This window comes from Corvus cornix, chromosome Z (assembly GCF_000738735.6).
Source record: "Corvus cornix cornix isolate S_Up_H32 chromosome Z, ASM73873v5, whole genome shotgun sequence".
Lineage (NCBI taxonomy): Eukaryota > Metazoa > Chordata > Aves > Passeriformes > Corvidae > Corvus > Corvus cornix.
This window is the reverse complement of record NC_046357.1, coordinates 28,355,853-28,368,916: the sequence shown is the minus strand read 5'-3', so window position 1 is coordinate 28,368,916 and position 13,064 is coordinate 28,355,853. Positions and strand designations below refer to the sequence as shown.

The following is a 13,064-nucleotide window of genomic DNA, read 5'->3' as shown; positions in this document are numbered from 1 at the left end:
AAACACAGGTATCTCCAGGGTTAGCAGGATAGAGAATTTCAGTTTATTCCACTAACTAAATCTAATCCAGGTGATAATCACAACTACTGATGCTTTTAAGTTACAATGTACAATTGTGTTCAATGGCTGCAAAACTAAAGATCACAAAAATTCAGACATAAATTGAACAAAACACTTGCCAAATGTGAAGTCATATATTGCATTTTATGTGATGCATGTTTTGTGACGAGTAGACTGTCTAATAGTTGGAACACTGAAGAGAGAAACTCAGTATCAACAATTCAGTGTTCTTTGACAAAAATGGAGATACTACTTAACTGTTAATAGGACATCTTATATATCCAGGAGAACTGCAGATGAACACTTGCTAGGTCAAGGGTTTTATATGTTTGTCACGAGATGAACTTGTCACAAGCACTCAAAACTGTCAGGAAATTTTGTTCCCCTCTTTTCATCATCAAAGAGGAGAGAGCATCCCCAAACTTTAACTTGTCTCTTGTTTATGAAAGGCAGACAGTGTGGGGTTTCTCATACTTTCAGAACCTTTCTACTCCATTAGCATGATGAAACCAAAATTCTATGCCCAGGGTCAGAGATTTGGTTGTGGAACAACTCAAACATTGGCCTTACCCCATAAAACATTCTGTGGTTAGCTTTCCTCGTCCCTTCCCTCTGATCTGTGTCAGTACTAGAATAGAAATTTCATCCACATGTCCTTGGGGTTTAGTGTCTCTCAGACAAGAGGAAACTCATCAAAGACCACTTTGTTCCTAGACTAAGAACTGTACATTTGCATTAAAAAGTCTCAGTTTGCTACTCAGTGAGCTGTGCTACAAGGCCAATGTTTTAGCGCCCAAATTGCTATGCCAGAAAATAGCTGGGCTAAAAGTCATTTAGTCAAACTGCTGGGACTGTTGAAGCTTCTACCTGGCAAGGAGAAAATTTTCCATGTTATTGCAATATCTTTGTGCATCAAGAGTCTTTCTTTATAGATTAGAGAAAATAACACACTAGTCCAGAGAAGAAGCATTTGAATATTGCATTCATGCTGGTATTTGCAACTCCTCCATCAAAACAGGTTTTCTATAGTCACTTAAAATTAGATGCTACATTTAACATGCCATAAAACAGAACAGTAGAACCATTACCGGTAATCACAGCATATCTTCTATTAGCTTCTAATTTTGGGGGGTTTTTGTTTGGGTTTGTTTTGTTTTGTTCTGTTTTGTTTTGTTTGATAGGTTTGATTGGTTTACATCTCCTTTTTTAGATGCACCTGGGGCATTTTAGAAAGGCACAACTTGCTACAAACTGTTTGCCCATTCTAGCATGTTGAATGTCACTGTGTGTGCTGACACTGTATTAGAGGCGTAATTGACAGGTGCCTCTAGGGGTGGGTAGAGGAGGCACAGGCACAAACTTTACAGAGCTCATCCTGGAACTGAATTATGTTGTAGAGGTAGCAAGATAGGCTCTGGTGGTCGGGAGGCATGAGCATGCAGAGGTATTGCCCAGAAAAGAAAAAAGGGTTGTAGCTATACCAGGTCAATATAATGATGTTTAGTAGCATGTGCAGTGTGATAGTTTATGCAACTGTAATATATAAATATAATGCAAGCATGACAACAGTTTTTACTGTTATGGTGTAGCACTGTTCAATCCTAAGATAACTCAGAGATAACTTTGATGATGGCAGTGAATACCTACAACAGCCTTAGCAGCAGGCAGTCATGGAGGAGTTAGCAGTACCCCACTATGGTTATGATTGCTGCAGCCAAACGCCTGGATTTTTCTGACACTAAAAGGTCTCCAAGATCCTGCTTTTGTTCCTGAGCATCCCTGTTGATGGCTTAAGGCCTCAGGATGTTGCATATGGTCATGGTAATCTGTAAAAGAGCACAGCCACCATGGCAGCTGATTCTCACGACCTGGTGGCAACAGTGCTGGCCCTCTTCAGCTGACCCCACCCTTGTCATCCTTGGGTTTTCCATTTACCTGCTTAGACAGCATGACCTATGGCTCTCTGGCCTTCATTCACTCCATTTTCTGGACAGATTCATCATTACTGAGTCACTTGCTGAGCTGATCCAAAAGTGACAAATCACAGCATCTTGCTATTACCATGTCTTCGTCCTGCAGTTCTTCCCCAGGGAAAACCATTCCCTGAAACTCCTCAGAGGTCAGAGGTGATCTCTGCTTTCATCATTCCCCTATGCATCCTAACCATGCCATTTTTGCACTTTTTGTCCTAAGTTCTACAAATCATGTTAAACGAGCAAGAGAATAAATCTCTTCATGACAATATCAGCCATTTAATTGTGGTCTTAAAAATATATTGATGACAGTAGAACAGAAAAAAAATTTACTCTGATAAGGACAGTAAAACAAAATAGCACAGCTTTGGATAAATAAAGGATGTAACTTAAGCAAACAGAAGACATGCAAAATGCAAGCAGGATGCCAGCTCAGCTTGCAAGGCTGACAAAGCAGAAGTTATGCAAAGCAACAATATTGCACTTACTCAAAATGGGGGTTGAGGAACAGCCACCTAAAAAGGACACAGGACATTGAAGACAAACACCAAAGAAACACATAAGGACTACCAATAAGGAGTGTGACTATGTAAAATGAAGTAATACACATACCTTAAGTAAGCAGGGATAGCCAATGAATGTGTCATCAGTGCATGACAAAAATTCAAGTTTTGAGCATTTACCCAATGCTCAGGGCACTCAATTAGAGGGAGGATTCTCCCAGTGACCAGCGCACTGCAATAAAGAATGCTGCTTTCTAATACTCAAAACTGTGTTAGAGAGTTTTTATCTGGACCATTTCTGTATCAATATTAAGGCTTTATGGTTAGTCTGGGATAATGGTACATTAGTATATCAGTCTTTCACCACAGATAATTCTGAACATGTTGGTTATGTTAATATAAGTGAAGTTACATTAAGGTTTTATTGTGGGTCAGTGGTACTCTCTCCCCTGCTGTGAACAGAGACCCCTACAGACATTGAGTTTGCTCTTCCATATTTATATAAAGATTTTTTCTTTCTTCGATTCTTCCTGACATCATTTGCAATTTATAAAGTATGTATCTCCTTATGAGCTATGTGACATAGCATGGACTGTTTAAAGTGGGCGAAGTTTATTTTTTTGACTAAGTATTTACAGTAAATCTGATCCTACCTAAATGGTTGCTGAGCTGGGGCTGAGCAGGGCAAAACGCCTACAAAAGAGTGCATAACTCAACAGGTTGGTTTTGCTAGGAGAGGAGATGGTTATTATCGAAGGTTCTGAGAAGGAGGACTCAGGTTGCAGGACCCCATCCTCGGGACACAGCTGATTGAGTTCACTGGTGCTTTTCCTCTCACCCAACCTGAACCCAGTGAGGCCAAGAGCACTTCAAGCCTGATTTCACCTACTTTTAGCTGGTGTTTTGTATGCGCTTACTGATATCTTCTAACAAAAACCCACACTTACTTGAATGGAAAATATCTTCCAGAGCATCTTATTAGGAGACAACACTTGAGCAACTGTTTCCCTGTATACGATCTTTCAGTATTCACATGTTCTTTTTCTTGTTGTTCCAAGACTGGAAATGAGTATCATCCCAAGCTGTAATTAGTAACGATCCCTCTGTGAAGCTAAGTACAATTTCTAGAAAAGCAGATGCATATTTACTGCCTACTAAAATATATTATATGTATTGTATCTAATACATTATATTGTATCATACAATATATGTATGACACAATATATTGTATATACTTAATACAATATATTGTATCTTTTTGCAGGTGTGTTTGTGTAAAGACATTCAGAGTTAATTTTTTCTTGCTAGTATTTCTTACGAAATGTAAAATAAAGAACAGTAAATTTTCCCAAAACCTTTTTTTCCATCCCATTTCTGAAGAAACTGGTCCAGGCAGAACCTGTAATTTAGCTGTTGCATGGTTCCCATCACCTCTGAGTCACATTTCCAGGGGGCAGTACAGCTTGCATGATTGACTCCCTCCCTAGAAGTTTTTTAAGTAATGTTATGTCTCCTATCCCTTATCACAAAAACTCTTTTTTTCCTGGGAAGCTGACGCCAAAAAAAATTGGTCCAAAAGAATCATCAAATTAAACATAAAATTGGTGAAAAAGGTAAAGTACCTTAACGTACATGAGAGTAGAAAGTTAAGCCTATCCTGAAATATATTCTCGATTAGATTTTGAACTGCACATATGCTTCAAACATTTGTTAGTTTAATAAGGTGCATTTGATGGAAGTAGACACTTTTTCAGCATGAGGAATTTGAACTTTTTTTCCTCTTTTCAGTTACAAAGCATTGTAGCATTACTATTTATTTACACTTGTGTAGAATTGTCTCCCTACAATAATAATTTCTTCTTTGGAACATTGCATTTGCATAGTGTTAAGTACATTCATTAATGTATGTATGTGCTCACATTTCACAGAAGACATTAGCAGATCATTAATCATTTGCCTACACACTAATTTGATGATTGAATTTATGACAGCCTTACCAGAATGAGCTGTCACACAGCATTAGTCACTTCTTTTGCATTACATTGGTGACAGAGGAAGCAGAACTTCTGAGAACTATCCAGAGCTCTATTAGAGGTGGCGGCATGTCTACATGTCTTTTAAATATCTCCAGGGATGGTGACTCAACCACTTTCTCTGTTCTGGCCTGTTCAAACACCTGACCACCCTTTCAGTAGAGAGATTTTTCCTTATATCCAACCTAAACATCCCCAGGTGAAACTTGAGGCCAGTTCCTCTCATCCTGTCACTTGTTACTTGGGAGAACAGACTGACCCCCCTCTCCCTACCACCTCCTTTCATGTAGTTGTACAGAGAGAGAGAAACTGTCCCATGAGCCTCTTTTTCTCCAGGCTAAACAACTCCAGCTCTCTCAGCTGTTCCTTATTATACTTGTACTCTAGAACCTTTAATGTGCTGGGTCTTAAATCTGAATTTGTTGGGAGTTTTTTAGAAAGATTTTTTATCCAGCACTTTATCATTTACTACACTCAATAACCTCTAACTTGTCAATAAACTGGATAAAATCAGCATTATACCACTACTGATCCTCTTTTACCAATTTGTAAATAGGTCTCCACCAATATTTTCAAACCTTAATCACTGAAGCCTTGCTAACAAATCTTGGTAGTAACAACCATAGAGCTGTGTCATGCAGGACTTCCAGATCCTCCACATTTTCTTGAGCTTTATGCATTAATATGGAGGTAGCTTGTATTAATTGCACCTTTTGCTTCCAGTAGTTTTACCATTCAATTATGATTATATTCTCCCTTCACAGATCTCAAGCTCCATCAATGCACTGACATATTTTCTGCCTGGAAAAGCCATTCCAGATTTGGACACAAAAGTGATCAGAGTATCAACTGGTAATTACGAGGTGAATGTTTTAAGTAAATTTATTGGGTTTGCATGGCCTGGTTTTGGTAGTGGGGTGGCTACACAGTTGGCTTCTATGAGAAGCTGCTGGAAGCTTCTTCCATGTGCCAATCCCGGCTGGCTCCAAAAATCGACATGCTGCTGGCCAAGGCTGGGCCAATTAGAAATTATGGTAATGCCTCTGTGATAACAGATTTAAGAAGAATTCGAAATTAAAAGGGGTTGTAAAGTTGTAATTGTGACTAGGGAAGAGTGGAGTGAGAACATGTGAGGAGAAAACTCTGCAGACACCAAGGTCAGTGGAGAAGAAGATGTAGGAGGTGCTTTGGGCACTGGAGCTGAGATTCTTCTGCAGGCTGTGGTGCAGACCATGCTGAGGCAGCTGTGGCCCTGCAGCCCATGGGGATCCATGGGGATGCAGAGATCCACTTGCAGCCAGTGGGGGAGGCGCTCACACCAGAGCAGGTGGATGCCTGCAGGATGCTGTGACCCCGTGGGAGATCTGTGGAGAGACAGGCCCTGCTCCCAGGCTGGAGCAGCCTGTCCTTGACAGACTGCACCCCCTGGAAGAGTGACCCATGCTGCAGCAGTTTGAGGGGGACTGGTGCCCATGGGATGGACTCACATTTCAGCAGGTCGCAGGGAACTGTTGTTCGTGAGATGGAGCCACGGTGGAGAAGTTCATGGAGAACTGTCTCCTGTGGTAGGGACCCCATGGTGCAGTAAGGGAATGACTCCTCTCCCTGAGCAGTGGGAGAAGCCTCCTCAGGTGATGAGCTGACCAAATACAAAATATTTGAGTCAATTTCCTTTCATGGAACAGTTTACCTTAAAAAAAGCTTTCCTTAAATAGTTTTCTTTAGGAATTGCTTTTCTCCTCATGCACAAAGTAACATTACACACATTTATGAATAATAGTAATTTCTTACATTTTACAACCTTTTATCAGGAAATACTAATTAATCAACCAAATAGCAACTACTCATTCTGTTTTACATTATATTATGATGTTGCGACGCAGCTGACAGCTAATTGGAGAGATAGACAAAATATTTAAATGTGATATCAAATACACTTCTTCAGCCTAGCCAGAAAAGTTGCTCTGCAGTAACAAGAAGTATTTCCCAGGATGAAAGAAGTCAGTCAAATGATTGCCAGATAAATTTGCTGAAAATTTGTCAGGCAGTGAGTAGTTTATTTGGAATCAGTATGATCAAAAATCTACACAATATTACAGCAGAATCATGACGTCGCATGAAACAATACAAACTAAAATTTATTCCAGTGCATAATTTCTTGGAAAAAGCTTGTTGCACAAATGTATTTGCCACAGTATGGGAAATAGAGTAAGGCATAGTGACATCAAATTGTTATCAGAAAATCTGGGTTTTTTTCTGATTTTCTGGGGCATTTACTCTATTGTTGTTATTGTTGTTATTGTTGTTTTCCAGAAACCTCAAAATAAATGCAGAAGAATTCATGAGACAAATTGGAAAGACAGAATGAAATGAGCAAAACAGAAGCCTAAAAAAAAAGGAAAATGAAAAGGATGGTTTAATGGTGACATTATTTAATGGTCATCATAGTGGTGATGCTAGGTTGATGGTTGAACTTGCTGATCTCAGAGGTCTTTTCCAACCTTAATGATTATATGACTCTATAAAGATAGGAATACATGATCTGAGCTTTACAATGAAAGTGAAGAAAAAAAGTACAAAAAGTAATAAAATGTGCTAATAGAAAATAAAAAAGTAAATAATATATAAATAATATAAAAAAAAAAGGTAAATCTGTACTTCTACTGCCCAAGGATACATTTTTCTCCTTAGACTGTGGTTTAAATCAATAAGAAAAAAATAGCCAGACTTTACATTTTATTTCATATTGTCCAGTCTTTACATCCTGCAGAGATGAAAAATATTATCACTGTTCAGAGAGGGTACAAGTTGCTCCTTTGGCCAGAGTGTAACTAACTAAAAAGAAGTAGACATCTGAGCAGCAGAAACACTGAAGACCGGTTTTCCATACATTTCAGAAGGATTTTTTTATTTAACAATAAAACAAGAGTGATTTAGCCTTCTCCTTTGGAAGAAGGTGTCAGAAAGAAGTGTTTATTAACTGGCTCTCCCTATTCTACCCAGCCACATGTTTTCACAAGTCTCAAAGGAACCAGTATCTTTGAGACTTCTCTCCATCTTGGATTGGAATGACATTGGACAGTAATGTAAAAAGTCAGTAAGAGGAGGTGAGAAAGAAGGGTGCAGATAAACAGAGAGGCATAATGGTCAAATATGTCCAATTCTCCCCAGGAAAATCCTCTAAAATAACTATGTGGAGCAATACTTAATATTTTCCTAACCCCATATGTCTCCTTGTTCTACTTTGTAGAGAAATGTAAAGACCAAAAGCTATTGAATGGTACATTTGTCTGTAAGGATCACAAGCCTCTTTCTTTTCTCTCTCTGTACTAAGTGCAAAGATCCTTTCACATGGAACCAGCACATGCTCTGTTTCCACAGGTCTTGTCACCTTCTGCTGCAGTCCAGGACATCAGAGCACATGCAATGCAGAGCATGAACTCATACCAAGAATACTTTGCTTTCTTTTCAATTTCTTACTGACTTAGAGAGATAACTAAACAGAAATTTCCCCTAACAAGAATATCAGCTGAAAAAGAAATTAGATAATTAGGTCAAAGCAGCTCAGCATGTTAGCTGTGTATTCTGGTTTGCTTCCTGTTTTTCTTCCCTTCCACAGCCAGTATCTTTCTCTTATATAACAAGCTATTATTATTAGGCTAACTTCACTCAAAATTCTATGACTCAGCTATTAATAATACTAAAGATAAAGGAGTACTTACTGCTGGCTTTCAGAAGAATTTTAAGTTGTTCTGTTCTCACTGAGTCAGGAGTTCTCTGCCAAGAGCTTTTGAAATCCTCCACTTCTGCCATTTGAACTTGTGCCTTTTTCACAATAGTAAGTGGCACATTCAGACCCTCAGTATGTACACCTACACACCATGTCCTGACTGCTCACGCATCAATTTACATTTACTTTGTTATTCTGCCAACCTTTCTTAATTCTACCAGTCATCCTTCCTTTCTGCAATTCAAATGAGTCATGGAATCCTTCGATCTGTTATAGCGTAAGAACTTTTCCTACATTCTTGTTGAAAATGGTTTCCTGAGAGCCTCACTATAGGCAGTGACTTTAAATACTTTCTAAATAAGGTCTTGAGAATTATTTCTGTAGAGGTATCTCCATTTAGCAGCTGAAGTACCCTAGCTCCATAATGCATCCTCCAACAATGTTTTTGAGTTTTAGCTACTACCGTAATTGATAAAATGTGGCATATCCTGTTTTAGGACTGGGAGAAATGATCTTTAACCACGTGGTCCCTTAGACTATAAAGCTCTGTATTTGGTTTGGCAGAGGTGGAGTATATTTTCCCACAGCAGCCCTCACAGTGTTGTGCTTTGCAGTAGTGGCTGGACAGGTGTTGACAACACAGCAGTGCCTTGGCTGCTGCTGAGCAGTGCTGGCACAGCACCAGCCTCTCTTTTCACCAGTAGGCTGGGATGGGCAAGATCTTGGGAGGGGACAGATCCAGGACAGCTGACCCAAACTAGCCAAAACAATATTTCATATCATATTAGGTCAGGTCAGCAATATAAGCTAAGGGAAAGGAGGAGGAAAGCAGGGCCGTGTAAGAGACGGTCCGAAGATCCCTCATCTGCCTCATGATCATCGCCAAGGACAGAGACTGAACACAGCAGTCCTGGCCTGGCTGAGGTGGGATGTCTGCCAAGTGTTGCCTGCAGGTGTGCCCACTGGGAACTGGTACGCATTCCTGAGGAAATTAGTGCAGGTCGCAATGGACTGTGCCGTTCTTGCTGCCCAGGCGGGAAGGACTGCGCTGATGAGGAAAGGAATGACCTGTCCTGTACACCTGTCCTGTACGCCTGTCCTGTAGCTGTTTCCCAAAGCAACAGGCCCCATAACAACGGCTGTAGATTTCCCAACCTCTTGGCCAGTTGCCCCTCGCTTCTGAAAAGGACTATAAAGGGACTTCATAACTTGAAATAACTGAGCCTGAGATCTCCCCACAGAAAGAAGACGAATCTATTGGCGGAAGACCATGTGGACTTCGTCTCATCTGTTGGTAGCTATTGCCCCCCTCTTTTTCTTCCTCTCTGTGTTTCCTTCTCTCTCTCTCTCTTTCTCTCTTCTATTGCGTTACTGTGTTGTGGGCACTTAATAAAGGTGCACTGTTCTGATTAAAACTGCAATCTCTCGTGTCCTTTTACGCCCTGAGATCGATAAACAAACCATCACGACCCCCGCTTATATTAGCGGATTGTGACATTAAACTGGCATCACGGGGAGGGGTAGGTGGGTGGGACAGGACATTTGTTATTATGATGTTTGTCTTCCATAGCAATCGCACATAAAGAAACTTTACTTCCCAGGAAGTGGCTGGACATCACCTGCTGATGGGAAGTAGAGAATAAATCCATTGTTTTCCTCTGCTTCCACATGCAGCCTTTGTTTTTGCTTTATTAAACTGCCTTATTCTTGACCCATGTGTTTTTTCCATCTTATTTTCTCCCCTCCCCCAGTCCTCCTGAGGAAGGAAGTAAAAGTGGCTTGGCAGGCACCTGGCATCCACCTGGGTTCAACCCACCACAAACTCTTAATTTTGCACAAATTCTAACCACAGGCCTTCTGTGAGCATACCTAAAGGGGGCTGCAATATGTTTCTGCATTGTTTCCTTCTAAACCTCTGCTTTTCCTCATGACAGGACTATTAACACACAAATCTTCTTTATGGCTGCAGCATTGTACACAGGTAACAGCTTTTCAGTTTGCTAAAGCTTGTTAAACTCAAATGGTCATTCATTACAGTAGCAAAACACACCAGTCACCACAGGATAACCCTGTCCCTTTCTTCATCTAAAGATTTGTATTAATTGCTTAGAAAAAGAAAATTATCTTGTTAAATAAATATACTCCTATTACATGAGAAAACAGGAAAAAAGTTTTTAGTAGCACGGTGGTGATTTCACAGGGCTCAGAAATCTGTTAAGCAATTCATCCACATGGGGATTTTTAGGCTCCTATTTCATTCAAGCAGATTAACTCTAGTCACAGTCTTCTGCTGCTTCCCTTCTGCTTTCCACAGTCGTTTGAGAATTCTCTGAAGTAATTGAAATTTAAATCTGTCTTATGCTTTGTCCCAAGCAAAGTTGGGGAAGGCTTGGCAAAGCCCTCTTCTTGAGAACGGAGGGGTGCAGATGGTTGAGATGATAGGGGTGGGGGGGACAATGAGTGCACAGCAGCATCAGGATGAATTCTTAACTCAAAATTAGTTCAAAACTAGGATTTGGACAACTACAGCTTGTCATTGTTTAAGGAAGCTCCCTGTCTGTAACTTAGTCTGGCTCAGTGGAAGAAGCATAGGATTGGAAGAGGTGAGACATGGGATTCTGTTTCTGCATTTTCATTGCTCAAGTATCTTCAATTGCTTCTGTCTCTCCTCTCTGCCCATTTGGATCTCCATAAACAGTAAGCTCTTTGAAGCAGAGACCATATCAACACATGCTGCGCAGTTACAAGTCACTGTCTTAACACTTTTGCTCATCTACACTAAAGATTTTACCTTTCAAAGATACACTGGTGGCTACGGCATGGCACACTTTCAGAAGTGAAACTCCCTGCACGTTAATACTCTTGTTAATCATGTTCAACTTATTTTAGCAGCTAAAAAAAACAGCAGGAAAGAATGTTGATCCCAAGAATCCTGACTTTTACTTTATAGCTGTCTCTTAAATCTTGCTCAAAGACAAATAGTGGAAATTAGATGGATTTTCTTCATAGACAGAATTTCAGCTGCTGAAAACTACTTCTGTCACATGAGCATTTGATGGATGTTAAATACACTCAGTGCAGACAGCTCAGTGTGCAAGCAGCAGTGGAGGTTAAAGATTGAGCTCTGCCAGGACAAGAGCCCAAGCCTGAGCACAAGGCTGTGAACTGCCAACCCTTTGCACAACTAAGGGCACAGGGACCTGTGGCACCAGCCAGGTGACTGGACACTGAGACAGAGCAGGAGCCGAGGGCTCTGGATGAAAAGGGAGACTTTGGCGCACTTAGACCGTGAAGGTTTAAAAGCCATGGGGTTCCTTTGTTCAGGGTCCCTCCTCGGAGGCACCAGCTCAAGTTGCTATCTTGTTATTTAGTTATCACACCAAAACTATTTTAAGGATCTAGACATCTGAGACTTTGTTATGGGAAACTTGGGGTTGATCCGGTGAGGAATCCTGGTCTGACAGTGAATGCGGGGGTGGTGTAGCTGTGAAGGGGCTTCAGTCCCACTTCAGGTGGTGTGAATGTGACTGCCAGAGTGACTTCTGGGTGGTTGGACGGGGAAGCTTCCTTAGCATGGAGATTCCCTGTTACAATCAAAGAGGTTTTTTCCCTGTGCCCTGAAACTGGATGAGACTCAGATGCCTGGGCAGTGATGTCTCAGGATGCACCTCAGTGTTTGATTGAGAACCAGAGAATTCTCCTGAGAAATTATTTTGGGAAATCTTTTCCCTTCTCTCTGCTGATGTGCAGACCATGGAAGAACTACTTGATGCGGTAGCATGGCTCTCCTGCTCAGGTTTGCCAAATGACCCACACCGTAACAGGGACAACATGAAACTTATTCCTGATATCTCTCTTGACATTTGGGGTACTTTGATCTCACTACAAGGTGTGCAGCTCTCTCCATTAACTGATCACCATTTAGAGACCTGAGCACCAGCTGAGTTCTTCAGTATTTTGACACACTCTTTTTTTCTATCAACCCTTTAGCCTATCATTCATAAGTAGTTTTACCATCTCATTTGGGTCTTGTTAGGAGAGGCGTTTTTAAAATGCTGTATGTTTCTAAATTACAATAAGATGAATGCCACACACAACAGATACCAGCAGACATCAACTCATTGTTCAAAGCATTATCCCTTTACTCAGCTAGAAAGTAATATGTCCTCTGATCGGGGGATTTATTTTACTCCTCTTATGATGCTAGGTCAACTTAGATCAACTAAAATATTAGGCATAAAGTTCTAAATACCTCTTTAGCTTCCTTCCAAGTATTTTGCAACACTTAGCTTAAATTAAACTGTATTTTAAGCTGTCACCTTCTCATCTCAAACATCCTTTATTATTTTGGAAGATGGCAATATAAATAAGATGTAAAAAACACCTCTTTTTCATTTAACATGCACAAAACTAATATTTAATTGTTCTTTAAACCTGAATGATGAGCTAGAAGATGACATACACCACGGTTTAACCAACATTGCCACACAGGCTACAAAGAAGCCACCCACACAATAGAAAGGAGCTATTCTGCTGCAAGAGGTAAATCACATTGCTGAAGGACATAACCTGCACCTGCAACGGACACACGTGTTAAGAGTGTTGTGGGTTTTATTTGGCACAGCACCACTACATGTTGGCTAGAAGCACCAGCAAACCTCGGAACAAAGCATTAAATGCTCGGAACATATTTACCTCCACAAAGGACCTGCTGGACCAGGGATCTAACCATAGGGAAATGCTACTGCAAGCCCACTAAATGAGA

At 40.5% G+C, this 13,064-nt stretch overlaps 1 long non-coding RNA gene across 1 annotated transcript in view; it reads left to right on the top strand.

Moving 5' to 3' along the window:
- LOC104689780 overlaps nucleotides 1–9,180 on the top strand; it is a 32,866-nt gene extending 23,686 nt beyond the window's left edge. The window contains exons 3-4 of the long non-coding RNA XR_751860.4: nucleotides 5,334–5,432; nucleotides 6,883–9,180. This is a non-coding gene — a long non-coding RNA (uncharacterized LOC104689780). The remainder of the gene's footprint in view (nucleotides 1–5,333; nucleotides 5,433–6,882) is intronic.
- Nucleotides 9,181–13,064: the final 3,884 nt, after the last annotated feature.